This window comes from Aphis gossypii, chromosome 3 (genome assembly GCF_020184175.1).
Source record: "Aphis gossypii isolate Hap1 chromosome 3, ASM2018417v2, whole genome shotgun sequence".
Taxonomy (NCBI): Eukaryota; Metazoa; Arthropoda; class Insecta; order Hemiptera; family Aphididae; genus Aphis; species Aphis gossypii.
Window position 1 is genome coordinate 25,758,937 of NC_065532.1, and position 19,118 is coordinate 25,778,054.

A 19,118-nucleotide genomic window follows, 5' to 3' on the forward strand; every position below is an offset into this window, starting at 1 on the left:
GCGGCAAAGAACACTACCTAAAGTACTATACACTCGCTGTAAAAAATAATTTTTATTGCAATCGTATAATACATATTATTATATTATTATAATAGTGATATGCATTGAACCGTATTCTTAGTGATGCCCAAAGCTAGACAACACGTCACAATAAGTAATCCATTTACAATAGGTCTATTCGGCGGTCTTATCGCGTTACACGATTACTATGTAATATATTCACAAGTAGACATACGGAAGGTACGACCATTTGCGGTCTAAATTGGTATAGAACTATAGAACTCTGAACTCCACTCGTAAATTACTATTCACCATCGCTCTCTCAAAGTCCCTCTTAGTTTTCTCTCTGTCGCCCCTCTTATATATAAACGGCGTATATATATATTATATTTATGTAGGTCACATCCAGCGTCGCGTATAAATAGTGGCGTGTTATTTCCGAAGGGTCGCGAGTCACGTGCTGCGACGACTGCAGGCTGTTGATCGTCGACGGCACATACACCAACACACGACTATACGAATACCAATATCGTCGTACAGTCGCGTGTGCGTGTAATTTCGTTGTCCTAAGACTTCGCATAAGATACATTTTGGCAAATCGAACAGACCCGAACGTGCGGTAGTGAGGAGACGACGACAGATGTTCGACAAAAATGCTATATTGTTGTTTTGACCCGAATTTATATAAACGAGTATAATGTTACAATTTTTTCTTTTCTAAGACCAAAAAATATCGTTTCAACAAAATCGTTTCGATTCCGCGTCCGACGTCCGAACAACGTTTGCGGGGGTAAAAAAAAATAAAATAAAAATAACTGCTTTCCAACGATGACACTTATCGACTTGGTTGTGTTTTGGACAATGTTGTCCAGATTAAATTCTTTAAAGTATTATGTATTTAAACTATTATTAAAATATTGAACTTTTCGTGAATCTTTTGTAAAACTATGATTTACGGCATCAGAGATGGACAAAATGAGGTACAGCAAAACTTGAGAATAATATACGTAGATATCGAGGTAGACTCTTTCATTTCGTTTTGAATTTAAAAAAATCAGTTGTATAATAATAACTAAGATTAGGTCAGCTTTGAGCTTAACATAGAGAATGAACGAGTTGCTCTAGTGAGTATACATAGATTATGGCTCAAAATATGATGAGATATTCGTATATTATTTTGTTCTGCGTGCCGTAAATCACGCAAATATCGGATAAAATATATTAATATTGATGTCGATATCACAATAATGGAGTGCGCCTATCTACAGCGTTAGCAGCAACTGTGAGGGAAATGGGCGATTGATTGAAGATTGATGCGGTGCAAGTCATTCTGAAACATCATATATCATATTATATTGTTATCACGTGATAACCATCGATACCGTGATATTATTGTATATTTAGCTGCTGATGGTTAACGAGTGTACCCGGTAAAAATATCGTACCATGTTACTATTATAATAATACAGGCGTACAGAGCACGTGATCCCGAATAATATTCAGGTGGTGCGATTGTTTGCCACGAACAACGTTCTGATGAGGGTCGACGCTTCCGAAATGTCGTGTCGTCGTTTATTTAATCAATCGAAATCTCCTCGCGGGCGTGATGATATTTCGAATTTCCGATGCGTGCGGAACGGCCGACTTTCGGACATACCATATTATCATTATATGATTATACGTACGTACTATATTGCTATGCGATTTCGATAACGATTTGACGCGCGTATTATTATAATATAATAATATTGTCCGTTATGGCAATAATTTAAGGGGGACGATTAATGTGATTAAGAAGGTGTGCGCGTGAGTGCGTGTTAGCGGGGTTGAGTATGCAATGGTGAGCAGGTATATAATTATATTACGCATATCATGTGGAATGTTGTATTATTGGTATATAGTTCAGAATACAATGAAACATATTATTATTATGTTGTGGAGTACTAGATTCATATTTGTTTCCCTCAAAAAAAAAAATTCACGTACCTACATAGTTTCCTGAAAACCTTTTTATATACGTCTAGTAACCGGTTATACGTTTGCTATTTAACAAACCAGAGACGACCAAATATATTAACATGGTAGGTATATATAGATACTGTGTGGGACGTAAATGATGATATACGAGATGCATTAAGTACTTTTGATCAATGCGAGGAATGTCGGGAAAAAATATCCCCGTCAGAGTAGTTGTTGGTGTAGTCGACGAAGACAAACCACCGGTCCGGAATGAACGTGACCGATATGTGCACATCCTCGTCCTACCCTTAATTGTGTTTTTCGTGTAACGTGGGTTTTTAATTAAAAACCTCTTTCGAAAACCGGGAAATTCGTATTTTGTTCCCTAGTGGATTTTATTGTAGATAGAGAGAATTATCGTAGTCGTAAACCTGCAGTAGAGAGGTCGCACTACGCATTATATTATGTGTACAGGACGATTCTTGTAACATAGTACTGGTCTCATTATTCCCAGCAGTCAATTGTTGTATACTTTACGAACACGAATATATTATAGTGTTCAAAACACTTAAATTTACTTTTTTATTTAATTATATATTTATTCAAAAAAATGAGTTGCATAACAAGTGTCTCATGTAAAAAAATAATATCTATATATGTAGTTTATGTATAAAAAAAATAATCCAGCACATACATTCTGAACAAAATATAGTATCAATCGTGCAATGGTTTATTGTATATTATATTGACTCAATATTATTGAGGTACCTATATAATTGTTCACTCCGCAGCTTCAGTAGATTTTGTGTATTAGTCGTCAAATGCGTGTAATTAAAACACACACACACACACACACACATTTATTTAAACAACAACTTTTTTTAAGTATCAATTGCGACCAAACAAAAAAAAAAGTGAAAAGTCCTTGTACGCTGTACGCTTTGTAAAAAATAAAACATTACTATAATATACGTGTAATATCGTGGTTATTATAATGAGTATAAAAAACGATAAAAAATCGAGGAAATCGTATTTTTGTATGGTAGATTTTAAGTGTACTTCGTTATTAAGTACAACGGTGTATCAGCCTCCATTTCTAAAGATACCTTATAAATGATTTATAATATTATTACTACAAAACATAAAAGTATAATGTATATTTCTATAAATCATACTATCTTTTGAACTAATTTATGCTGAAAATGTCAGATATATTATATATTTAGCAATTATTACAATAATATCATATCATATGCAACTGTTATTAATAGAAAAACGTATTGGGCAATAATAAGTTTATAATAGAAATAGTATAATACACTACAATATTACAACTTTTAACTGGTTTTACAATAATATTATAAAAATTACATTGTGTATTGAAAATAATAATTTAAGTAAAAGTTAAATGTTAAAAGTTTCTAAGGTTAATATTTTATAAATTACAAAAAAGTTATACAATTTGTTTAAAGATAAATCGTTGTTTAACATTTGATTATCGAATTCATAAATATGTATGCTACTACTACATGAAAAAAATAAAAATAGATTTATGCTAAACTTTTATCTTTGTGATTTCAGTAAGAAGAACTAATTAGAAATCTTTTATAATGTTTTCAAGCCTTAAGTATAAGAATATTAAAATTTTTATGAATTAATCTATAGAATAATGTTTACATATTCATGATTTTGATATCTTTAATCAAAAAATCAAAATATGAACTTTAAATTTTTTAAGCGCAGTGTGCAATAATATTACTACTTTTCTGTTTAATTACTATTTTTAAAAATACTTGGACTTTTGAACATAATTAATCATATATATATAGTGTATTATATTAAAAACAATTCAGATAATATAATTTAAATTAATCATGAACCATATAAAAGTATACATACATTACTATAATATAATATTTGGAACTAATTTTTTTTTTTTTTGTTTGTTTCAGGTAAGGACTATACAACTGTTTGTCAATAATCTATTTTAATACCTAAGTACAAATGAGTAAGTAATTGAAAATATATTTATATAAATAATTAATATAGGTACTTTGGCCCAAAATAAACCGTTTTGCTCATGTAGACTAACGGCAGCGGCCATTCCGTGGCACCGTTTCCCTCACTATGCGACAGTCGGTGGCGTACTACGATATGTTAAATAGCTGGGAGATGAGTGAAATCGGACGCGTTTCATATTAAAGTACTCATGGTTCGAATTATATAATTGAAATAAAAACTAAATTTGTAGACATCTCGTGGATAAATATAATATTATGAATTACGATGAGTAATAGCTTTATATTTATCGTATACTTGTATGTAATAATAATATATACTCGTGTAGTAATAAATTCAGATGTATCCATGCGCGATCACGCATAACAGGGGTGGATTTTGACAGGTACTAAAAGAGTGAAGGGAGTCGCTAATATTTTAAATATAATTTTGATCATCACTCTTTGTTCTATAAATAACTACATAATATATGAAAACTAAAAATTAATTATATTATATTTACACGATAAAATGAATACTTTTTTGGATTTTTTTACTTACATACTTAAATCACTATACTAACGAGTACGCATGTAATTCACGCGTTATTTTCATTATATGCCATATTATATATATATACATATAAACCAAACTCATTTATATTATATTGTTTATAGGTAGGTATATATAAAAATAATTAAATTAAAAATCAATAAAATGTTATGATCATAAAAAGTAAATAAGCACTATTCGTTATAAACATTCTTTCTACTTTGTACTGAACCTACCGCAGTTAGTACCTATAATATTATACGGTTTACACCGTTAATCTACACATCTTTATATTATATTAGAGTTTTTAACGGCTCAATATTTTTTGAGATAAATATCTTATTTTCTACTCGTCCGCTGCTTTTTGTTACCACAAATAAATTGCGTTCAACAAATCGATTACAGAAGAGTGGACTTTTCACGTGTACTTTTTGTCGTCCACATTCGTTGCTTACGTGTGTGTGTTTATAGCTTATAACTTGAAATCAGGTGCATGTTGTGATTGTTATATTGTATTTATAGACAAACTCGAATCTATTGTTGAATACTTCTTTGGACACGGGGAAAGAAACCCATATAATATAGGCTACCCCAAGGTACACGCAGGTAATATTATATTACATAGAGTGAATTATATGACATGTAGGGATGGCTTTTCAATAATAATTACAGATCAATAAAATAGAAATTAAAAAAAAATAGAAATAGATACATTCATGTTTCATAAATTATTACATTCAACTATTTTTTTGGCAATTTCAATTTTTTTAAGAACGCAGTTGTATCAACAATAAAAACAACTTATTTTTTATGACAAACTATTTTTATTTAATAATAATTATTAATAAAAAAAATATTAGTTTTAACAAAATATTTGTTAATCTATATATTATTATGACCTCTGAACCGAATACGAAGGAAAGTTATCGTTTTTCTGCATTTTACTTAACACATATAGGTAGAGGTAGTAATTTTACTTTTGCCATTGTAGTAAACCGACAATTGCCGTACAATTGCAATAATTATTAATATTTTAATGATGTTTAAATAACCAAAATAAAATTATTATTGTTTTCATTGATTATAAATCGTTAAACTCGTAATAGTAGGTATATGGTGAAGTAATCCTTATATACATTGTACACTTTGTACAGTAATAATTTGTATATTTTATTCATAATCCTATAGCCGGAACAAAACATTGTGTTTTTTTTTCACCCCCACAGTGTTGTTTCCTTTTTGATTGTTGTAAGTATTATATTATATTCGCAATAATATAAAATTATGTTACTGCGCAAGTACCGAAATCGAACCATACCGTGTCGCCGCGGTGGGTATAATTTTCGTCGGTATTCACCCACCACGGTGGTATACCCTCACTGAACAGAACTCCATGACAAGGAGCGGAAACTCATAAATTTCCGAATTATTATAATATATATGTACATATATGTGTGTGTTTGCGTGTGTGTAAGTTACCTATATAAAATTCAGTGGCAATACGATACAACGTTATTACGACCGCGTCCAGAAGAAGTCCGTAACAGCACTTCAGGAGTGTGTGTTAGTCAAATGGGTTCTAATGTGCCGTCATCACGCGAAGGCAACGGTCGCTATACGGTGTACAGTATAATATTAACAATAATAATTTCTCACTTTCGCATAGTTACATTTTAATAGTAAGTGTTAATAATAATAATAATAATAATATTATTATCATATCGAGAACTAGGACGTATATACTGCAGTAAGGTCATATTATAATAGTCACACGTCTTGTAACAATAAAATGCATATTATAAGATATGATATGTCTACTTTATGCTCCGTTTAACGCGTAACATATCAAAGCTTGTCAAATATCGGTTTTTTTCTTTTTTTTTTTTTAAACACAAAAAATTATGGTTTGACAGCTAAAAAAATATTTCTAAAAATAATAAGCTGGGCGTGAAAAAAAAATTTAGACAAAAAACCAAAAAATGGATTCGTATGTCATGAATAAGTGGATCCCATAACTTTTATAGTATTTTCGGTACGCTAATTTTATACGCATTTTGTTGGTACCTATCTATCTTAAATATTATAGTTATTTACAAACGAGTGTTAGAAACCTGTAACATTTATAATTTGTAAGCATGTTAAGTAAACGGGAATTTTTTTATGACTAAATTTGCTTAAAAACGCAGATGTACTTACCAATAAGTAACAACTAAATCAATTTATTTTATGCTATTATGAAAGAGATAAGTTATATAAAAAAATTGTAAATATTTTATACTCTTAAATATAATGCAGTTGTTTGATATTTTTGTGTATGAAACACTGTACGAAGTATTTAATGCAAATAATCGGTTAAAATTTCACGATAAAAGTATTCGTTACTTTTTAACTTAAGTAGAATACAATGTATGCATGTATATTGTATATTATATTACTGAAGAAATAATAGTAATAATAAAATGGTAGTGTTAGTATAATATTTTTCAGAATATTTTATTTTTATTTTTTTTGACACTTTTTGCATGTTTTCAAAAACGGTCGCTACATTAAACTTTAATATTTATTAAACGAAACTCTAAGAGAACATTTTTTTATACTATAAAAAATAGTTGTACACAAAATAAATTGAAATAAAACGCTTATCGTAAATACAGAGAGCATATATGTTTGATCAATTTATTATGAGTATTGTAATATTATATTCAGAAATACAAAACTATATGTCTATTTTAATAATAAAATAAAAAAATAAAGTTATAACATTAATAAATATGTTGTAAGGAATCGATATTTTTTTCAGGGCTCGAGTAATTTTTTTTACCCAATATGACCTCCCATTTTTAACAACCGAATAGTTCATATATAGATCACGTAATGCACGCTAAAAGTCTATATCTATATATATTCTATGACGATATTATGCGATATAACATCGGACGTTCAAATTTCATCGCCAAAATAAACTTAAAAACTATCTCTGTGTATAGAATATTTTATACCATAATATAATATAAAAATGTAATATTTCGTTTATTCGTGCGTTGGTTGTGGTGGCGTGTTTTCAATGTCGATGTGCGACATGGGTGTGCTCAAGTGTACATTTCAGACAAAATGTTTTACGTATTCTTAACGATAAATAATTATTGTATATTATTATTTCTTACGGTATTATAGTCTATATATAGATCCGGAAATCCGCTTACTTTATATATAGATGCTGCAACCGATAATTGTTGGAATTTCGTTGATGACAATTCATTAAACATCGACGTACATCGACGTCTCGTTTATTTATTTGTTTGTTTTGCACGTCTTTGCACCGGGATAGGATTCGAAACGATTCAATCGGAAACATCGCGGCTGATTTCACAACGATTTCCGACGTTTCGCCAAATGAAAAAAATCTGTAAAAGAGCTATGATTCTTTTCTCCCCACCCACAGCGAGGTTGTGCTGTTTTGTAAAAATCCGCTTTTCGTCGTGGTGTCAGATTTTTGAGAACGTGCAACGTCGTTAAACACCCACCCGTCGACGTGTAATTAGAATAATCGAACGTGTCGGACTTTAAAACGCGTGCATATATATTATATATATATATATATATATATATATATGTACATTGTACACTGGAATTCGTTTTGTTTAATCTTATTCGGCCGATCAGATGCCAAAACGTCTTTAATAGTTTGCTTATTATTTTTTTTAGTTTTCAAATGGTTTAACACGCTCGTGACTTTTTCGAAATATTCCTCGATTCGATTAAAACTGCGATTTCTTTATGCTTTCTAGAAAACTATATGTGGGAAATATAATGAAATTTTATAATATACATTATATATAGGTCAATCGTTATTGGCTTGTAACATTATAAAAATGTGTGTTGATCACCGCAAGTTATGTATGTATATGTTATATATATATATATATAAGGCGGTTTTAATAGGATAATATATTCGCTATACGACGTTACGAAGAAATCGTTTAGAGCTTAAACATGTTCGTGTATAATATATAATATTTGTATGTGCTATATACATTTTTTTTTTCATTTCTACAGGGCAAAATATTAAGTTTGTGTAAGACTCTATTGTCTATTGTCGTCGTTAATTCGTATATCGTACCGTTGTTTGACGGCACAAAAATACATTTCGTTTAATCGCATACAATTACGGCGTCGATAAAAACACCGTTTTAAGTTTGAAATCATTAACCGCATTATCTTAATCGTCCGAGTTTATTATAAACAAGTGTATATATTTATATATATATATACATTTATACATATAATACCGTCAGTTCGAATATATAAGTTGAAATGCGTACGCGTATCCGTTGTAATGTCCTCGGCCACAAAAGAAACTCGAACAATTCACAATAACCGACTTTGGCGGGCGACGGGCGCTCGGCAATCAGGTCAATCTTTAAATCAATGGTTTTGTGTTTTTTTTTTTGGTTTACCTTAACACCATCATCGTCATTGTCGTACTTAAATCTCAGGAAAGCAAAACATTATTATATCGATTCATCATTTTGATCGAACGATATTATTTGTATAACAATAAGGCGTGAAACAGGGTAATTCGCTCATAGGCATATTTACCGGATGGGAATTTCAGTGATTCATCGGAAATTAGCGAGAATATCAATGTAGTAATAATAGGGTAAATACTATTTATTAATATATTGATTAGTGGTTATGTTATACTGTGATATAGTTAGTTGCCGTTTATCATAAAATTAAGATACGTAAAAATGTGACAATATTTTTGACCAGAGAACGGTTCTCGCATGGCTGCAGCCATAAAATTATATATAACGACATTGTTATATTATGTATACTATACAAAATATATTTAATCATATCGCCGGTAAATCCTTTTCAAGTTCTAATTTATCAGTTATCATTTAAACTACAGTGTTGTAGAGATTTTATTTATTTAACTACCTGATGTACTTTCGATTCTAAAAATAAATATTTTTTTTTTTGTGATATCGTTTAGTGACTAAACGATTGGTCTGTGTGGAATATTTTGAACGAGTTTGTTGCAAAACTTACTGTGTGGACCACCACAAAAAATTTGCAGATGGCTTCCTTTATTTGTAAATGTGTGGGTGTGCGTATTATGTACGTGTGATATATAAATAAATTTAAATCACAAAAATCTCTTCAATATACGTTATACCCTAAATTTGTTGTATGTGGTAAGACGAAGTGGTACCTACTAAATATTCGTGCATCCTCCCACTGGTCATCCACTCGCATACGTATCTTTTTTCGCCAAGCGCATTATCGTTACTACCGATTTATTCATGACATTCGATCAGCAATGTAACCCACGTTGCGACGATATGGGCGTAAAAGAAAAATAAGATAAACTATATTTGATATCTTCGGTGTTATATATATATATATGTATAATGCAACGGCCGATATCCGTCACTGGCGTCGCGTCAAAACTTCAAACGTCAGAAACGTATCATTTTTACGTTTTCTGTCTGCCGTTTTAGAGGTCCTATAGATCGTCTGTTTTTGTCGATGCGTATGGTGATGTGAGATCAACCGTATTTGTGTATCCATGTAACGTTTATCACCAATTATGGGATAATTTTTGAACATTGTATGCTTGTCAAAGATAATTAATTTTTCAAACTATTTGAAAACTTAATGAGTAAGCAACATAGTGAATGTCCAGAATTAACTTTAAATTTGACAGTAATCCTTTATTGACAACAATTACCTGATTCAAATCGGATCGCATTTAACTTATAAATTCGTGTCAAACGGTTATTAATGTGTGAAATATCACAATTATAATTAACGTATTAATTTACAATATGACGCTGCATCGATAATCAATAGTCTGAAAATTGTTGAAAGGGTATGCCAATAGAAAATAATATAACTCAGAAAGTCGCAATACCTTAACAAATTAATCAAAAACACAAAATATAATTTTCCAGTAGATATTAGATAAAAACATTTTATCGAAAAATGTTAATTATTATTGCAATAATACAATTAAAAATTATTATTATAGAAATTCACGTGATAGTTCTGACTAAATATTTATAACACTGATTTGCGCAATATTTTATATGGTAGGTAATATTCCCGTAAAAATACTGATTTACATGAAACTACTTTTGACTCTGTATTCTCTTTGGGCTATAATATGTGATGTTATTATTCAAATATTCTAGATTTTTTTTTGAAAATGTTAATTTTTTTTTTTGTACTTACATATGAAAATATATATTGTATTGTTTCTTTTACCGAATAATTATGTGAGTGTGTACTCGAGTGAATATATTATACAATAAATGTACGTGTATTTTAATGATGTGGCGTGTGAGTTGAGCAAATCACTTCCGCTAGTAAATAAATGTATATTGCAGTAAACGACAAGTGTATGTTTACTTCAATAATAAACTATCGAAATTTTCTGTAATAATACCTTTCACGGATCTCCTATTATAAAGCATATACATCGTAGTGTTTACGAATGTTTATTTATAGTCAGTGGTACCGAGTTCATTTGAACTGGGTGGTTCAAGTGGACTGAAATTAGATACACAGAGACCCCATACTAACGGATTGGACGGAATATAATATTTTCATATAAATCCTATTTAATTCCAACGCGACTTATTATTATTTGTATAAAGAACTAATCTGAATTCACCTTTTGAACGCCCAATAATTTTGATAATTCAAGCGACGCTTTAAGAACCACTTAAACCGAGTACTCGAGCACCATTGTTTATAGTGTGTGCTGCTATGGACAATTAAATATAAAGTTCGAATATTAATAAAACATTAATACATCACTATAATACGCATATAATGTATACTGCACATTAGTACATAATTATTATGTGTGATAATACAGCGTAACAAGAGTTCTTAAAACATCAGCCTTTCGTTTAACTTTATGCAAATAAATAATAATTGTCATTAAAAAAATTAAAAGGGAACGACGTTTTTAATGTCAGACTTTTGGTAGCCTATTATTAAAACAATTTATAAAACTAAAATGTGTGTTAAAGCAATCAACTTTGACAAAAGATAATGAGCTTCGTTTTCTAGTTAATATAATATTCGAATACCAACGATCTACTTCCGTGAAGAATCATCATATTTTATTTTTATAATAGTTTCGGGTATTATAATGAAACGAATAGAATTTACTGTCTAATGACAAAAAAAAAGACAGAAATATGATAGGTGTCAACAGACTAGCTATTCTACATTGATATAAATATGTTGTGCACGTGCAATTTAACTTGATTCCGTAAAATACAAATGTTCAGAACAATTTTGTAAAAATCCATATTTCGTTCATTTTATGAGATTCGAAATTCTCAGTAACTCGGAGATTCCATTGATTGAAATCCATATTCTGCGTATAATAAATTTAAATTTTAGAGACATTTATTTGTATTAAATATTGAAATTGAAGATGAGAAAAAAATTTGATTAAATTATTTTACGTATGACAAGGAATATTATTTATACGAAAACACAATTTTCGAAGTCATTTAACAGTCGAGTGTATAAGATATTTTTTCACTCTACTGTAAAAATGTGTATGATTAATATAATAATATTGTATTTACGTTAATCAAACTAATGGCACTTATACTTAATTACAATTAAAAATGAATATAAATTGTTTCAACGTTTCTCCATAATATTGACATAGATGGTATAATTTACAGTAGATACATAATTACATTAGTTTATTGTTCGTTGCAAGATATGCAAAAAGTTGATTAAGTGAAATGTGAATAAACTGTACCTATATAGCGGCTATGTTACATAATATCATTATATTATTATGACTCATATGTATATTATAGATACGTAGATAATATAATAATAATATACTAAAAAATTCAGTTGAAACAGTTTAAAGCGGCGTAAACTGTTAGGTTATAACCATTATGTGCTTATATTTTAGATACGAAATTAAGTTCTAATTGTTTTTAAATAAAATAAAAATAATACTGTTAAATAATATGAACAATTAAACATAAACTTTAAAATCGAAACTAAAATTTGTGTTTGGGAGGAATTATTGAGCAAAAATCTTTGTTTACGTCACTGATTATCTTATCTTGTAGTTTCCCAACCAAAATATCATACGACGAAAGTAGATATTCAATAAATATAATATATTAAATACGTTTGAATACCTGCAACAGGCAGTTAGATATTTTTATTATTCTGTGAATATAATAAATATTTTTTCACATGTATGTATGTAAAATTTTTATGTTTGTAAGCCGCCAAAACTTTTATATAATGATGTAGTTCTATACGTTTTGAATAAATTGGAAAAATATGTTTGTGCAGTCCTCCTTCCACATAACTATTTCAATTTATTTATACACACAAAATCGATTAAGTTCTACGCGATTTTATTAAAATACCACTCAAAATAAGTAAAAATATTAATAATAAAAAAAAAAAATGGGAACTCATTACAAAATGTTCTTTTCAATGCAAAAGTATACGGTTTATATAAAATGTTTCGAGTTTCTTTTTATTTCATTAAATAAATAAGTATGTAAAACAAGCTAAGTAAATTATGTATGCGTATTTAGCTTTTAAGTAAACGTAATAGATACCCGATGGGGTATAGACGATTTCACCAGGTTTGCAAACTTTGAAATTTTGTTATGAAAGGTTTTGTTCGTAACGGTTATATTATTTATTCTACATTTTCAGGTCTCATAGAATTACAATTTAAATCAAATAACTGAAATGAAAATATACATAATTATACACAATATACATGTTCACCTAAAAACGATTGTTCGTCTATTTAAATAAACATTGTTCTGTCGTATTATCTCAACAGACAACAGTAATAAATAATAATAAAAAGTCGCGGAATATTGTGGTGCGGGCGCTTTGTGTAGGCAATTCGGTTACACGGATGCCAGTAAATTATTATTTACGATGTTTTATAATATTATCGTGTTTGTTCAGTTCTGACACTGTATTACGGGGACCACACATTTTTAAATATTTAAAATTTTAATACTTTCAACATTATAATATACATGCATAAAATAGTACCTTTATATTATTTTGTATGGCAATGTATCATCTAGGATTTTTTTTTCTAATTATTTAAAAATGTAACTAAATACGTAGAACGTAGTTGATAAAAATTATGGAATCTTAATATTTTTTTTTTCGAAAAATTTTCATAGTTTTGATGTACGTTTAAGAATAAATTCGATAAAACTTTTACGTGCAAAAATCGTCGCTCACATAATTTTATAATAAAAATCCGTAACAACTATACTAGCGGACGTATTTTATAAATCTGCGGGTCATCGAAAACAGCGCTGTGGGTGTGATTTCACGATTTTTATTGGGGAGTGGATCCAAAAGCTGAAAAAAATGAAAATTGTTCAAAAAAAAAAATGCACGCATGTGATTCATACCGGGCCGTGTTGACGACACGACTTCAGTTAACGCAAAATAAATCATGTCTTAAAACAGTAGTTAAAACCGTAGTGCTACTGTAATGTACACGCAACACAGTCGTACATAATATTATTGTACTGTACTGCAGGTATAATAGGTGTATGTTACTGTAGTAGGTGAATTTCTCCAACTAATCGCTTGCATTCCGATGTAACTATATATACATATATTAATAGTAATAGCATATCGATGTATCTGTCAATCTAGACGCGGCCCTCCCCAGCCAATCGAAACTTTCACAGAGTTTTAGTTTCGAGAACATATTAAACAGAGTTGAGTGCCACTAGCTGAAAATAGGTATTTGAAACCGCTTAAATAATATATTACACACATTCGTGTTGTATGTATATATATTATTATATTGGCCTAGCCATACTTTGCACGCTCGTTCCGGTCCATCAGGCTGAACGCATTACCAAAAACGACAAATATCTGTACGGGCTATTTCATGTGTAGACTATAAAAGGCCAGTATACAGTGTACATATTTATACACACGATATTCCAGATGCATATATAAGTGCATTTAATATGCATTTACTTCCGAACGTGGTTAAAAAAGAATATTATTTACCATGCACTCGACATTGATTTATTTTGATTGGTATGCGTTGGATTTAAATTTAAATTTTTTCTAAAGCGAGCATTTCTTAACAATAGGATCGGTGAATGTATAGGTAAAGTTATCCCAAAATATTAAAAAAAAAAAACCGGAAAGTGAAAACAATGCGAACACTCAAAACAATCTCACAGATCTGATTTTATCACGGCGGAAAATTATTGTTTATAAAAGAAATATTAGTTGTGTATCATTTACGTCTTTATTCCAGTTCTTAAACTTAACGAAAAAAATCAAAACCGACCCGAGTAGCCCAGCGACATGAAGTTCTCTTTATAAGTCTATTATACAAAAATATATATTTTATCTTACGCGGATAATACGTTCATTAAATAACATGCACACAGTATATTGTTTTTAAACCTAGTCAAAATCCTTTGTGAATTAAGCTATTGCTCGTATGTGAAGTTAAAAATTTAAAAATCAATTTTGATGAATAATTATTGTTAGATAAAACGGGTAGGAAATGGCAGCGTTTGGTGAATAAAAATTGTACTATACACTACAATATTCTACAGCCTACACACGTGAGCCGGAAAATACTGGTCTTTCGATCAACGAACGCGATGTACCTTCATGATAATATAATATTATACATATATGTGTGATCGGATTTCGGAGTTTCGAGATCGGCTCATTAAACGGGAAAACATTTATATATCATTGTATCAGCGCTAAAGATTCGAGTTATTATTGCGTTTGTTTTACGCGTTTGGAAAAAAAATATTCGTTTACGACAAAGCATAAAAATGTATATAACAGACATAATATTATGTGCATATATGTATAATATGTATACACAACACGTTACATTTGTATACAGGGCGATTAACCTAGCACGATCACCCTTGTTGTTTCCTTTAAAAACGAGTTAAATAAAATTCTAAAGTTCGGAATTTTTAAATGTACTTAAATACCATATTATCTAATTCTTGATGAAGTTTATACTATTTAGTATCTTGTATCGTTATAAACGTTCGTTTTGCAAACGAAAAACTACTCCCCTCTTCACTGTTTGATCGCAAATTATTTAGTGGATATTTTATTTATTTTTTTTTTAAATTGTGACATATTTAACTCAAAATGCATACAGTTTCTCAGTTATTAAAATTTTAATTATACACAATACTGAGGTCAACTATTCAAAAGTCATAAAAAATAATTTTACAAACATATCATAACATTTAGCAGGTCTAATATTATTCATCTTTATCTACATTAGTATTAATTGTTAAAGTATTTAAATTGTTATTGTAATAATATATATTAGAATATTATTCTAATATATAATAATATTGTAATAATTTTTATTTTTGGTACGAGTATATTATTATCTAAAAATTTCAAAAAATCAGTTTTCGAATAACCGCGTTATTGAAAGAAAAAAAGGGTGATCATGCATGGTGAATCATTTTGCATATATAATATATGGGTACAATAAATAGGATCGATCTCGCGTGACGGATGAGATTATTCCTGGCATCGACGACCGTGTGCGGCGAGGAAAAGGCGGTACAGGAAACGGAATAACGTCACCCGGTCGGCTTTTCTTTTAAATGTCAAAGCGCATGTCACTGTATAATAATATTATATAATATATATATATATATATATATATTTAACCTATACCATCCGTGTGCGCGTTACGGTTTTGTTGTGCAGTTATTAGTCTATATTTTTTCACATTTATTTTTCGCCGCTCACCTCTGGTCGAGATGAAAGGGCGCGTACGTGGGTGTTGGGACGATCGGAGAAGAATAAATCGAAAAACGTATACTATAATGCTACCGTGAAATTACATCCCACCCCCTCCTAACCGTCATCCACAGTAGCGTTTTGTTCTATAAACATTTTCTTTCATCCGATCATCGTCGTGCCGCTCACATCTATTACACCGTCACTGTACGAAGACGACGACGACGAGACGTTCTATTTATTTTCACAAACAACTCGTCATTCGAGTGTGCGTATTTCGCACAGACATCGACAGTGACAACGCGTATAATTCATAGAATCATCTTGTATTACGCATTATTGAACTGTCGTCCATAAATTTAAAAATATGTATACCTGTATAAGGTGCACGAACACAGTATAAAAAACTCGAAATATTTTGTGCAATTATAATATTAACGGACGTTTGCGGTGTGTAAAAACGTGTGTCGTAACCCATCGAAAACTGACACGGAAAAGTACTACATTATAATATTATTATATTATTATGATGTTCTTTAAAGGGTTTTTTTTTTCATCTCACAATATTGTATTACTAACGCGCGTTTCGTACGAGCGGTTACAATTTTAAAAGCTTTATGCAATTTCGTTATTTCTAAATATTATAATTTTGTACAAGAATATTATAAGCATTTATATTTTCCTCCATTCTATCCGAAAGTAAAAAGCGAAATATAAATGTTTATCACATAATCTCAAAGGAATGTAATGCACCAGGATTGCGACGTATATATGTATAATACCTATAAATATTATATATATATATTGTGTATTGTATATATGTGGGGCGCGCGTGGGTTTTGGCCATTGGAATTATACATATTATGGTATTTAATTTTTTTTTTCCATGTTTAACTATTATAAATTAGATTCACACGGAATGGTCATTTGTATAACCTCACGATTCGTCGTACTTCTTCACATCCGTAAATTATTATACTTTTTTGATATGAACCCACAACCGTCTCCATGCATATCCTCGCAATATATTTGAATCGATATCGTAATATGCATTATTATTATTATTTAGAAGGTTAATAAGTAAAATCCAATATATATTTTTATACTTTTTTTTTTTAACCGTGGATTTTATATATACACAATATACATTACAGAATATAATGTGCTTTAAGTAAAAATAAATAAAATTGTTTGAATTTAAATCGAATAGAACTAGGGCGAACACGTTAAATTTAAATTTAAAAACCATGAATTATTCAACACGTTTTATAATATAATATATTATATTACATATACATCACATCGGGAACAGCGTTTTGTCTAAATGTCTGCGACCGTTTATGCGGAAACCTATTTTATCATATAAAATATTAAAATTCATATATTCACAAAGATTTGTCCATGGTGGTTCTCATGAATCGGTAGAGGTTTAATTTAGTAATCGACGAAATTATATAATTTAGATCTCAAATAGTAAAATAATATTATTGTTATTGCGTAGTGGAAAATCAATAGTTTTAATTCTTTTTTATTTGTTTATTTCATAATATTCGCTGTAAATTACAACAACTATACAATTTTTATAATATAGTAGACGGCAGTACATTATTTTTCAATTAACATTACTTCACATTCCCTAGTGTTTCACGGGGAAGTTACATTTATTTCAAAACAAAAAAAATAATACATCCCCAATCAAAATATGCAAAAGTTTCTGAGATACTATGTTTTTCTTAGAACAAAATCTTAACTTTGGAACAAACTCACAAAAATTGAATGCGAATCAACTTTACTAGTTTTCATAATTTACAGTAAATTATTTTAATATAAACCAACATACATATACATCATTTTAAGATCTATATTTTACTCTTAACTCATAATAATAAAATATATAAATATATATAAGTATATATATTATATTTATACAATTAATTTAAATTTTTTTATTGCTCTCCTTAACAATTTGATCTTTTGATATAGCTTTTTTCTGTGCTGATACGTACTGCTATTATTGTAATTAATTAGATTATACACAGTGATTTTTTGAAAATAAAAATGGTTTTAGACAACTTCAAATAACTGAAACTCTAATTAATTTATAATGCGTTTTTGGTTTTTATATTTTTATTCGAATCAACGAAGATCGATATCAATAATATATCTAAATATTTAATTCTGCATGTATAATATTTTGATTATGAGCAAATAAATCGCATAGTTAATCTACATTTACTTTGAGTTTTATAAGAAGAATAAAGTTTTTCAATGAAAATTTATATTTTGCAATAAAAATAAACTAAAATTATTCATAGAGAATTTGTTTTGACTTTCTGCGCGTTTATAACAATTATTAAATTTATTTTATTAAATCTTAATAGTTTTTATATCATAATTTCACGTTACATATTATTATCATTATGTCGATTACACGATACACACTGGTATTATAGGTATAACGTGTTACACTTCAACGCATCATTGTAGTTCGGAAACCTGTTTAATTTCGTTTTCATTCGTACTGCAGAAAAAAAAATATACATCAGCTTTGCCGGTTCGTTTTAATTTAATTGGTAAAGACAATATTCAACTGGAGCTGATTGCAATGTATCCATGTTGGACGGGGTGAGCCGTTGCAAGTTACATTTTTGACAGAGGCAATTAATTATTTGGACCATGCTAACTGAAGTAATTTCATTAGCGTCTTGTCAGGTAGACGTTTTTGATTCGGTTACGTTTTCGCCAGTGCAAATGGTTGTCAAAAGTGTAATTATATTAATTGTAGATGTGCGGGA

At 29.4% G+C, this 19,118-nt stretch overlaps 1 protein-coding gene and 1 long non-coding RNA gene across 3 annotated transcripts in view; both read left to right on the forward strand.

The window, feature by feature from the left end:
- LOC126550940 (uncharacterized) overlaps positions 1-4,253 on the forward strand; it is a 44,889-nt gene extending 40,636 nt beyond the window's left edge. The window contains exon 2 of the long non-coding RNA XR_007604986.1: positions 4,009-4,253. This is a non-coding gene — a long non-coding RNA (uncharacterized LOC126550940). The remainder of the gene's footprint in view (positions 1-4,008) is intronic.
- Positions 1-19,118, forward strand: part of LOC114131428 (lachesin-like) — a 387,860-nt gene that overhangs the window by 102,765 nt on the left and 265,977 nt on the right. The gene's annotated exons all lie outside the window — the stretch shown is intronic.